Below are 10,082 nucleotides of genomic sequence, written 5' to 3'. Positions count from 1 at the left end.
TCCACACCTTGTTCCAAGGAGCCCTGGCCCAGCAGAGGAGCCTGGGAAGAAGGTTACAGTTGGACAGTCAGAGTTTTGGTCTCCACTGAGGCTCCATTTGTTGGGTTGTAGATCCTTCATGTATCACAGGCAAGCTACCTGTGAGGACTGGAAAGTGGACACAGGTGGCCCCTGCCCTCAAGAAGGCACTAGCTGAGAATTTCTCTTTTTGGCTGATATTCTGGGTTTGAGGTCACTATATGATACTTTCGTGGGAATAAAAGCATGCTGGAGCCTTTGTAAAGGCTGGTTCCTTGTGTTTCAGCCCAGGAGGGGAAAGTCCACAGGAAGGAAAAAACACATTCCAGGGCAGCCCCAGGCCTCCAGGCTCCTTCCCTGACACTCATCCACAGCAACTTTAGTGAAACAGAAAAGTACTGAGGATACATACTGACAACTCAACAAAGAGTAGGTCACAAAGGTATAGAAAGCTGACTGATGGCTGCCAGAACTCTACATTGGTAGAATTAAAAAATAAAACAAACTGTTGAACTTTGGTCTTCAAGCACCTTCACATTCCATATAGAGAAGTCTCTGTTCCTTGACAGTGTCTGATAAGGGGAATTTTTCAGGGCTTTTCTGTGAGACATCACTGAAGAACCCTGAAGACCCTTCTTAATGCTTATTGAGTTGTAGCAAATCACAGTGTTTGCAGGATGTCCTTTCCTGGGCCACCCTGAAGAAACGGGATTCTCATGTCTTTGATTATTGTATGTTTCAGGAGACATCAGACCCTCAGCTCTTTGACAGCCCAGGTTCTAGAACCTTGAGCGAGCTTTCCCAAGGAGCTAGAAGGTTCTTGATAGTCCATTTGCCATAGGGTTCCAGGCTGCTGCTCATTTCCTACCCTGGCTGTGAGGAGACCCTGCCTTTTCCCGCCATATTTTTTCTACAGGGAAATTCCAGGCTTCTCCAAAGACTATCTTAACTGCTTGGATTCCTGCCATCTGACCTGTCCAGGCTAGCCTGGTCCTAGAGGAAAGTAAAATAAATAAATACAAATCTGTTTGATCACAGGCAGAGCATTTGTTTTTCATTAGGAAACTTCCTGAGGAAGGACAGCAAAGGGCTTTGGAATGAGAGCATGCCAAGGAAGTGTTGGTGATGCAGTAAGAGATGCCCATACAAGGAACATTACTGCCTGTGGCATTGTGCCCATGCTGGGCCTGGCTCTTGCCAAGCCCCAGCAGCTCATGGGCACCTCAGAGCTCTGCCCTTCTCCCCAGGTTCTCCAGAGCCTCCTCAGCCTCTGGACCAATAGCCAACCTCTGTGTTGGTGGCTGTCATTAAAGCCAACAAAACCACAAGCCAGCCACTCTCTCCAGGAAATTTAGGGGCAGGAATAGGTACAGGGCTGGGATTCTCGGGGGGGGGTCCCCCAGGGTTGAAAGGGTCCTCTAGCTATTTAGGGGACCTTTAGTTATTGGCTAACGCTTGCTGAGCTTTTGTTCTGCTGTGTTCCCTATGGCATGTCTTCTGACTTTTCAGGATTCAGAGAGAGAGAAAGCGGGTGATTATACCCCTCCAGTTAGGGACTCAGAATCACTTTTCCTGATCTATTTGCCATAAACCTTTGTTCTTGTCTGTCTGTGGCCTTCAGCTTCTGAAGAGCAATGGTTCTTCAGGGGTCCTAAGAATTTTCTCTGGAGGATCAGGAAAATCAGGTAAAGTTTTGGCCACCAGGCTCAGTCCTGTGGGCAAAGCTATCCACTAATCAGTACTAAGAAGTCATGGGTTTCTTTCTTAAGCACCTTGAAGTAAATGGAGGTTCCAAGAATACTGTAAGCTCATCCTACAGAACTGACTGCACTGTCTCCTGCCCCATTTCAGTGTCTCTATAACTATTCTGAGTTCTTCGGCATCTCACTTGTCTCAGTCTGTTCAGCTGTTGTAACGAGATACTTCAGATTGTGTCATTTTAAACAATGGATATTTATTGCATATACTTTTAAAAGCCCATGTCTGGGAGTTCAAGATCAAAGGGGCAGCAGACTTGCTGTCTGGTGAAGCTTCATTTTTTTGCCTCTCAGACAGGGCCTTCCTGTGGTGGTTTGGTGATGGTAGGGCCATACTTTTCTCTTGGATCTCTTTTATAAGGACAAAATTGGCTCTTATGTCCTACCTAATCAAGTTGGGCTCAGTGGTCTTACTTCTTAATATCACAATAGTGAAAAAAGTTTTAATATAGACTTTGAGGGTGGCACAAATATTCAAGACTATAGCATCCCTAATCCTCCTAACGCTTTAAATCAGAATTTACATATGTTTGGTTGCCCTCCCTACTGTGAAGTACAGGGACAATTAACCTATGAAGAGAAGAGTCATTTTGTTTATGGTTTTGGAACTCCACTTCATAACTGAGTGGTTATTGCTCAAACCTTCTAGTAAGGGCACTGTCTGGCAACGTGGAGGGTATGTGACAACGAAAACTGCTTTTACCATGACCTAGGAAGCAGGGCAGTAAGAAAATACACAGGTCCCATCATCTTTGAGGATCCTGCCAATGACATAAGGACTTCCCGCTAGGCCCCACCTCTTAAAGATTCCATCACCTTCCACTGGCACACTGGGAACTGAGCCTTCAACACATGGAGCTGGAGAACACTCATCTAAATCTAGCACCAGGCAGTGATCTGATGTTATGTCTAACCCACTTCACTTGATTGGGATATGTTGATTCCTTCCCCCTCCCCTCCCCTTCCCTTTCCTTCCCAACCCTCCCCTATCTTCAACTCTCCTTCCTTCCTTCCTTCCTTCCTTCCTTCCTTCCTTCCTTCCTTCCTTCCTTCCTTCCTTCCTTCCTTCCTCTCTCTCTCCCTTCCTTCCTTCCTTCCTTCCTTCCTTCCTTCCTTCCTTCCTTCCTTCCTTCCTTCCTCTCTCTCTCCTTTCCTTTCTTCCTTCCTTCCTCTCCTTCTCTTTCTTCCTTTTTCTTTTCTTTCCAGAGTGCTCTGAAGAATTGGGCACTGTGCCTGAGCTATAGACACAGAGGTGAGGAGGATTCAACCTGTGTCTGCAAGGATGCTTGGTAAATATTAGCACATGCAACAAGAGAAGGGCTGTGGTTTGCTGGAGAAGTAGCTCTAGAAGGCTCTGTATGTCCTTTGTACCCATGCTTCACTCTGTATATGAAAAATCTGGAAGTTTGCAACAAAGAAAAAACTAGGAACAAAATAATGATGAGTCTAAAGAGCAGAGATTGGGAATGTGGGAAAATTGGATAAAATGGGCTCTGCAGGTACCATGTATTTTTAGAAAATGCAGTTCATTTATTTGGGAGGCTTGAAGGACATCTGAAATAGGTTACTTATTTGGGAGGCTTGAAGAACATCTGAAATAGGTTGCCTAAGGAGAGTCAGAACAGCAGCAGCTTCTGTGGCCAGACCCTGTGCTAAGCACATCACACACACCACCATACAAACTCTTTAGAACACTCACTTTCAGAGAAGGAACCAGTAGCTCAGGATTTATGTAGCTTGTCCTGGGTCACAAAGCTAGAACCAGGCCCAATTTTAATCTTACCATGGGAAAGAGTTCTCTCTTTTACCAGCTTTCTTTTAATCAGAGCAGCTACGGCATTTACTGGCTGGTGAGTCTAGCCTTTAAATGTAGTGATATTTATTTATCACCTACAAAGAGTAAGATAGGCCTTCAAAGATTTCTTGGTATTCTGGGAATCAATTCTTTGGAAATCCCAATCAGTTTTATCTCAAGATATTTATTGAAATCTCAGACTATGTTTGCTTTACCCACAGAATGACGCTGGAATTGGAATGGGTTGAAAGTCACATGGTCAATGTTTCAAATCAGGTCTTGTATATTAGCAGAGTAACCTTGGAGAAATCACCTTTCTTGACTCAGTTTTCCCATCTGATACTTGAGTATGAAGCAGGGTGAATGAATGAGTGAGTGAGTGAATGGATAAATGAATGAAGAAATGAGGTCACTTTTCCTACTTGAAAATAGTGATGGCTAGACTTGTCAACCTGACTAGATTGAGAGCTGCTCAGGATTAATAAAGCACGCTTCCCTCTGTCCGTGAGGACAGTGTCTGTCAGTTTGCAGAGAGGACTAACCTGTAGGAGGAAAATGAAGGGGGAAAGGCCTGCCCTGAATGTGGCAGCATCATTCTTCCCAAGTGAATGCATCCATTTTTCTTACCGGTGTTCAGGAACAACAATTACAAACCAACTCCTTGCCTTTCAGTGAGGACTGTCATCACCAACCCCAGGGCCAGGCCTATAGCCTTGGGCTGAGGTATTCTGTTACTCTGTCTTGCTCTGATGTTTCCAGCTTCTTGGACTGAGCCTCTACCTGGTTCTCTGCCTCCAATCATCTAAGAAAATTATCTCTTTCTCTATAAATATAGTATACAATATTATATATTAATATAACATGTTCTATATGATAGAAATTATATGTAATATATAAAATTACATATTAATATAATATATTATATAGCATATAAATTATATATTGGTGTATTATGTTATATATAATTAACATATACTATGATTATAGAATATAATATGTACTATTAGTCTATATAATATATACTATCTATATAGCAAATATTAGTAAATAATATAATAATTATATATTGATATTATATAGAGAGATATACAAACATACATACATACATACACACATATACCTATATGTGTATATATATAAGAGTCTGTTCCTCTGGACAACTCTAATATAAAAATGGAGGAATTGCAGCAATTCTACTAGTAGAACTAGAAGGAAGGTACAGGGTATCTGGAAGCATGTTCATGATAGCACTACATGTGAGCACGAAAGTCAAGGACCAGTCTTGACATCAGTAAAGCACCACTGTGACCTTGCATTGGTAATCTGTCTTCAAGGAGACCCCTCCTCCACCAGGTCCCCAGGGGAAATGCTCTCCACATTGAACCAGGGCTGGTTTGCATAAGGTGGAAGGAATATAGGTTATGTAAAGACAGGGGCTTCTGTGGTGGGGTTTCCTACTGCCATTTGCTCTGGTGGAGGGCTCCTTTGTTGAGAGCAGCCTCAGAAAGAGCCCAGGTAGAGCATAACTCAGTCTACCTGCCAACAGCTCTGCGAATGAACCATGAACACCAATCTTCTAGCCCATCAAGCCTTCAGATGATGGTAGCCAGGCCCACAGTTCAGCTTGACCTCACAAGAAGTGCTGCGCCAAAACTACCAGAACAAACCATATACAAGTCTCAATCTCAGATCAAGTCTTATATTATACATTTTTATTGTTTTGAGCTTTTCAATCAAGTGTGGGGGAGTGGTGGAATATTGTTACACAGAAATAGAACTAATATACTCTATTCTAAGAAGATCATGCAACAGTTACCACAATGGGTGTACCGATACAGAAAAGATTTTCAAGATGTGCTGCGAATGGCAGAAAATATAAGTACCTTTATGTGTAAGATATCACTGTCACTCAATGTTTATGTATTTCCATGTGTAAATAAGTGATAAATACTCATTATGATATGCCAACATCACCATCAGATTCTCAGGAAGGAAGTCAAGGGTGAATACAATGAGGATTTCTCATTTTTATTCAATACATGACTAGACATTTACATATATGTCTAAAAAGTTGCCATGATAACATATTTTTGGATACCTTTCTTCTTTCTTCTTGCATTACATACATGCATCAAAAATTCCTCCTTTACACAAAGTAATCTGACTCTATGACTGTCAATATCTCAACTGTTTTATAGTTCTAGTAAAATAGTTGTTTGCATGTAAGCTTTTTTCTTTCTCCAATCCTGGAGCTTGAAGTCAGGACCTGAGCACTGTCCTTGAGTTTTCTCAAGGCTAGTTAGTGCTCTACCGCTTGAGCCACAGCACCACTTTCAGCTTTTTCTGTGTATGTGGTACAAAGGAATCAAACTCAGGGCTTTGTGCATGCTAGGCAAGCATTCTACCACTAGGCCACACTCCTGGTGCCCTGCATGGAAGTTTTTTTAATGAGATACTATTTAATCTTCTCTGTGCAAAAACATGAGAAGACTGATAAATCAAGCACTGGCAAAAATGTGGGTAACATGGCTCCTTAACTGAAGGCTAGGAGAACAGATGAAGGGCCAGCAAGAAGGCAATGCCAGCGAAAAATGCAAATACAAGCTCCACACCCTTGGAGGTCTAGTGCTTCTTCTTGGCAGCATTCCCTTTCTTTCAATATAAAGGCATACTGGGGAAAATGGAAATGTATTTATTTATATAAATGCCCTGTTACAAGTAACTCTGTGATACACCAAGGATGGTTTTAATCTAGGACTTGTGAGAAATAAAAACTTGGAAATAGCCTAAGTGTCCATAAATACAATAGTAAAAAAGATAGACTACTTTTACCATCAAATTTATCATAAAATTTTTACTGTAAAGTATGATTAGGCTTTTGAAATAGCTGTGCTAGACTTATTATGTCATCAAATGGAGAAATCTTTGAAAATGTTCTGGGTAAAATACATTGTAGAGCATTACATGGCATAGAATACCATACTGTTAGCAGTCAACACCTCATTTCCTAATGCTTCTATGGGAAATGATAGAAAAGCCTGCAGTGGGACAAATGCCAAGACCCAGGTGAGTAGCTCTGAAGACAGGCAAGGGGATATAATTAAGGGATTAATGGAAAGGGATTTAACCATCTAATTCAGTTAAATAGTGATCAAACATCAGTGAGCACTTTGTAAGAAATGTATTTCATATTCATGTGTCATTAAAAATGAATTCAGAAATGGCACTTGTTCATACCAAGAAGAATTGGGCAGGATGAGGGGCCATGGGGCATTTTAAAAGCAGGTTGTTGGGCTGGGAGTTTTACCTAGTGACAGAGTGCTTGCCTAGCATGCACGAAGACCTGGGTTTAATTCCTCAGTATCACATACATAGAAAAAGCTAGAAATGGTGCTATGGCTCAAGTGGTAGACTTCTAGCCTTGAGTGAAAAGCCCAAGGACAATGCTCAGGTCCTGAGTTCAAGCCTCAGGACTAGCAAAATAAAACAACAATAACAACAACAAAAAAAATAAAAAACAAAAAAAAGCACCTCTGGCTGCCTATGCATCACAAGCACCCCAGCTTTAGGAGAAACAATGGTGGCAGTCCTGGTTGGAGTGATGTTCCTGATGGAATTGGTGCCCTCACCCCTGGTCTAGGTGCCTGACATGGACTTTCCAGGAGACTCCAAAATGCATTCAGGTCAAGAATTCCTGAAAGTGGCAGCAGGACATGGAGGTGGCATCATCACCTGGCATCCTAGTATGAGTGCTAGACCAGAAGAGGCACGAATGAAGCGCCAAGTCTCCTTGTAGCGAACTGTGGGTAGCAAGGTTGTCTCAGCTTATGCGATCACGTATGGCCAGAATGATGTGAACTTTGGGGAAGCCAAGTGAAAAGCTATTTCCAAGGACTTTTGGGCTTTGCAGGTTGAGGGCAGAGGCTTCTCAGGCCCAGTCTCATCTCACTGGTCCAGCAGGAGGCAGAACTCACCTGGAGGGTGGTTCTCAGTAAAGTGAGTGAGGTGTGGAGGGGAGGCAAGACCCTCCCTGGGTAACACGTGCTAGAGAAGCTTAAATCCAGAGAGAGCATCTATCTCACTCAGGCTCACATGATGTGTTCCCCAGAGTGAAAACTGGCCTAGAATCTTCTGGCTGTCTTGGAAGGCAACGGGGATGGGGAGTCAGGGACGTTTCCTTGCCTGGAGTGAATACAAGAAAGTGCTGTTTTGTATTTGGCCTGAACAATCTTTAATGTCAAGGAACGTATCTACCATATCACCTCTTGGGTCCTATCCTTCCAGTTCTTCTCGTATTCCTCTCCTTCACCAAATCACATTATCTTCTGTCTATGCTCGGCTCCCTCCTGAACCTGATTCAGTAGCATCTGCTTCATACTCGACCTGCAACCTTGCCAACCTCCCCCTGGCGTTATGTTCCAGAGGTATCATCTTAATAGTCAAGTCATCTTGAAAGTCAAGGTATTGATGGGGTGAACTGATGCCACTAGTCAAGAGAGATGGAAGGAGTATACGAGTGTATGAGTATACGCGTATACACATGCATACGTGTGTGTGAGTGTGTGTGCGCACGCGCGTCTGTGCATGCGTCTGCATGCGTGCGTGCATGCGTGTGTGCTTGTGCACGTTTGCCTGGACATCCCAACCCAAGACCTTTCACGTTCTAGGCAAGTGCTCCACTGTTGAGTGACATCCCCAGCTGGTGAGCTTTCTGCTCTTGCCTCCTCCTGCCTTCCGTGGAAGGTCAGAAGCCACTTCACCAGTTGAAGGAGGAACAATTATGAAGAAGCAGAAACAATTATGAAGAAACAATTATGAAGAAGGGGGCCGTGTGTGTTCTGGTTATGGACTGAATGATGTGTCCCTCAATTTCCCCGCACCCCAGAAGGTGCTATATTTGTAGATGGCATCTCTAAAGAGGTGATTAAATTAAAATAAGACCATTAGGATGAGCCCTGATCTGCTATGACAGGTGTGGTTAAAGGAGGAAACAAGGACCCGCATCAGGGTGTTGGATCTGTGTTCTTGCCACAAAATGGGAAGGCTGACCATCTACTGACCAAGCGGATGTGGGGAACCAACTTCAGAACTATGAGAGAATAGATTTCTGTTCTTTGTGTAAGCCTGTATATGGTATTATTAGATTTATGTTACTTACTAGATCTTCTCAGTAGCATGTTGTTATAGCAACTGTATCCAGATGCTTTCCCTGATGGATGATTCTAAGAGTGCTATCATCTCAGAAAACTATGGAAAACTCTGCAGGTTCTTGGGCCAGGCTTAACAGGTAGAGATGGTACTGGAATTGGGGGCTCTAGATTCCAGGTATGCAGCTAGCCTAGCCCCCTACAAGAAGGAAGGATGGGAGGTAGCTGGCTCTCTGGAAATGGTGCTCTGCTTGCCTTTTTGTCTGAGTTGCTCTACCGAGCCAGCTCTAGAGCAAACACTTCATCAATTCATAGCCAACACCTGGAGAGGGCTCTCCACCAGCCTGCTCAGGAGGCTGTGGATAAAGACCCGCCTTGGTAATGGATTCCCTGTTGTTTACGATCTTTACAGCTTGTGTGGTTCTTCAAGTCCATCTAACAAAACATGAGCTGCATGTCGGGCCCTATGCTAAGCACACTAACTCTGAGCTGCCAAGAGGTCCAGCCTCTTCCCCATTCCCTGCATCCCACGCAGGCCACTTTGTTGTCAGGACACTCCCCCAGTGGTGAGGGACAGAAAACCAGTTCTTATGGGCATAAGCAAACAGGAGCATACCTACTAGTTTGTGGAACTAGAAGGTTTTAAAGAGTGTAACTGGTTTCTGCTTGGTTGGGCTCAAGCACCATCAATCAATAATGTCTCTTTATTCTCATTTTCCCTTCTCCTCTTTGACTTTATTCTCTGAGATACCTTCCTTATGTCCCTGAAAAGTGGTTACCAGAAGCCCTAGGCTTATATCTGAAGGAGTCCGATGAGATTTGGTGAAGTCTCTGATTGGCTCTGTTTGGGTCACTTGGCCATTTCTGAACTAATTGCTATTACCAAAGAAAAGGACATTGTGACTGGCCAGGTTTGGATCATGTCCATGGCCTTGGGTGACAAGGAAGGCGCCAGCCCTCTGTGATGGATTCAAGGTATTGCTGAGTCATCCTCTTCTTCATTCCTTTTCTTCTCTCTTCCCTTTCTTACAAGCCTCCTTGTTTTATTTTCATCCAGTACATAGATTATCATGACTTTCTTTACCCTCCTTCCCTTTCTTCATTCATCTTTCCCCTCCTCATCCCAGCCCAGACATGTTTTAATTTCCTAATATTTTTTGAACTGTATGTTACTTGTTCAAAGCAATTTTTGCCATGGTGTCTCACACCTGCATGTACCATGTTTTAATCAGATTGGTTACAAAAATATACATATGTATACGTCAGGTCTAATATCCTCATGAAACTGGCTGAATTTGCTGAATATGATATTTTCCGGATACATCCATTTCCCTGAATAATGGCTGAATAATGTTACAGCATACA

The sequence above is a fragment of the Megascapheus bottae genome, chromosome 1 (assembly GCF_031878675.1).
Source record: "Megascapheus bottae isolate mThoBot1 chromosome 1, mThoBot2.hap1, whole genome shotgun sequence".
Taxonomy (NCBI): Eukaryota; Metazoa; Chordata; class Mammalia; order Rodentia; family Geomyidae; genus Megascapheus; species Megascapheus bottae.
This window is presented reverse-complemented; position numbering follows the sequence as displayed.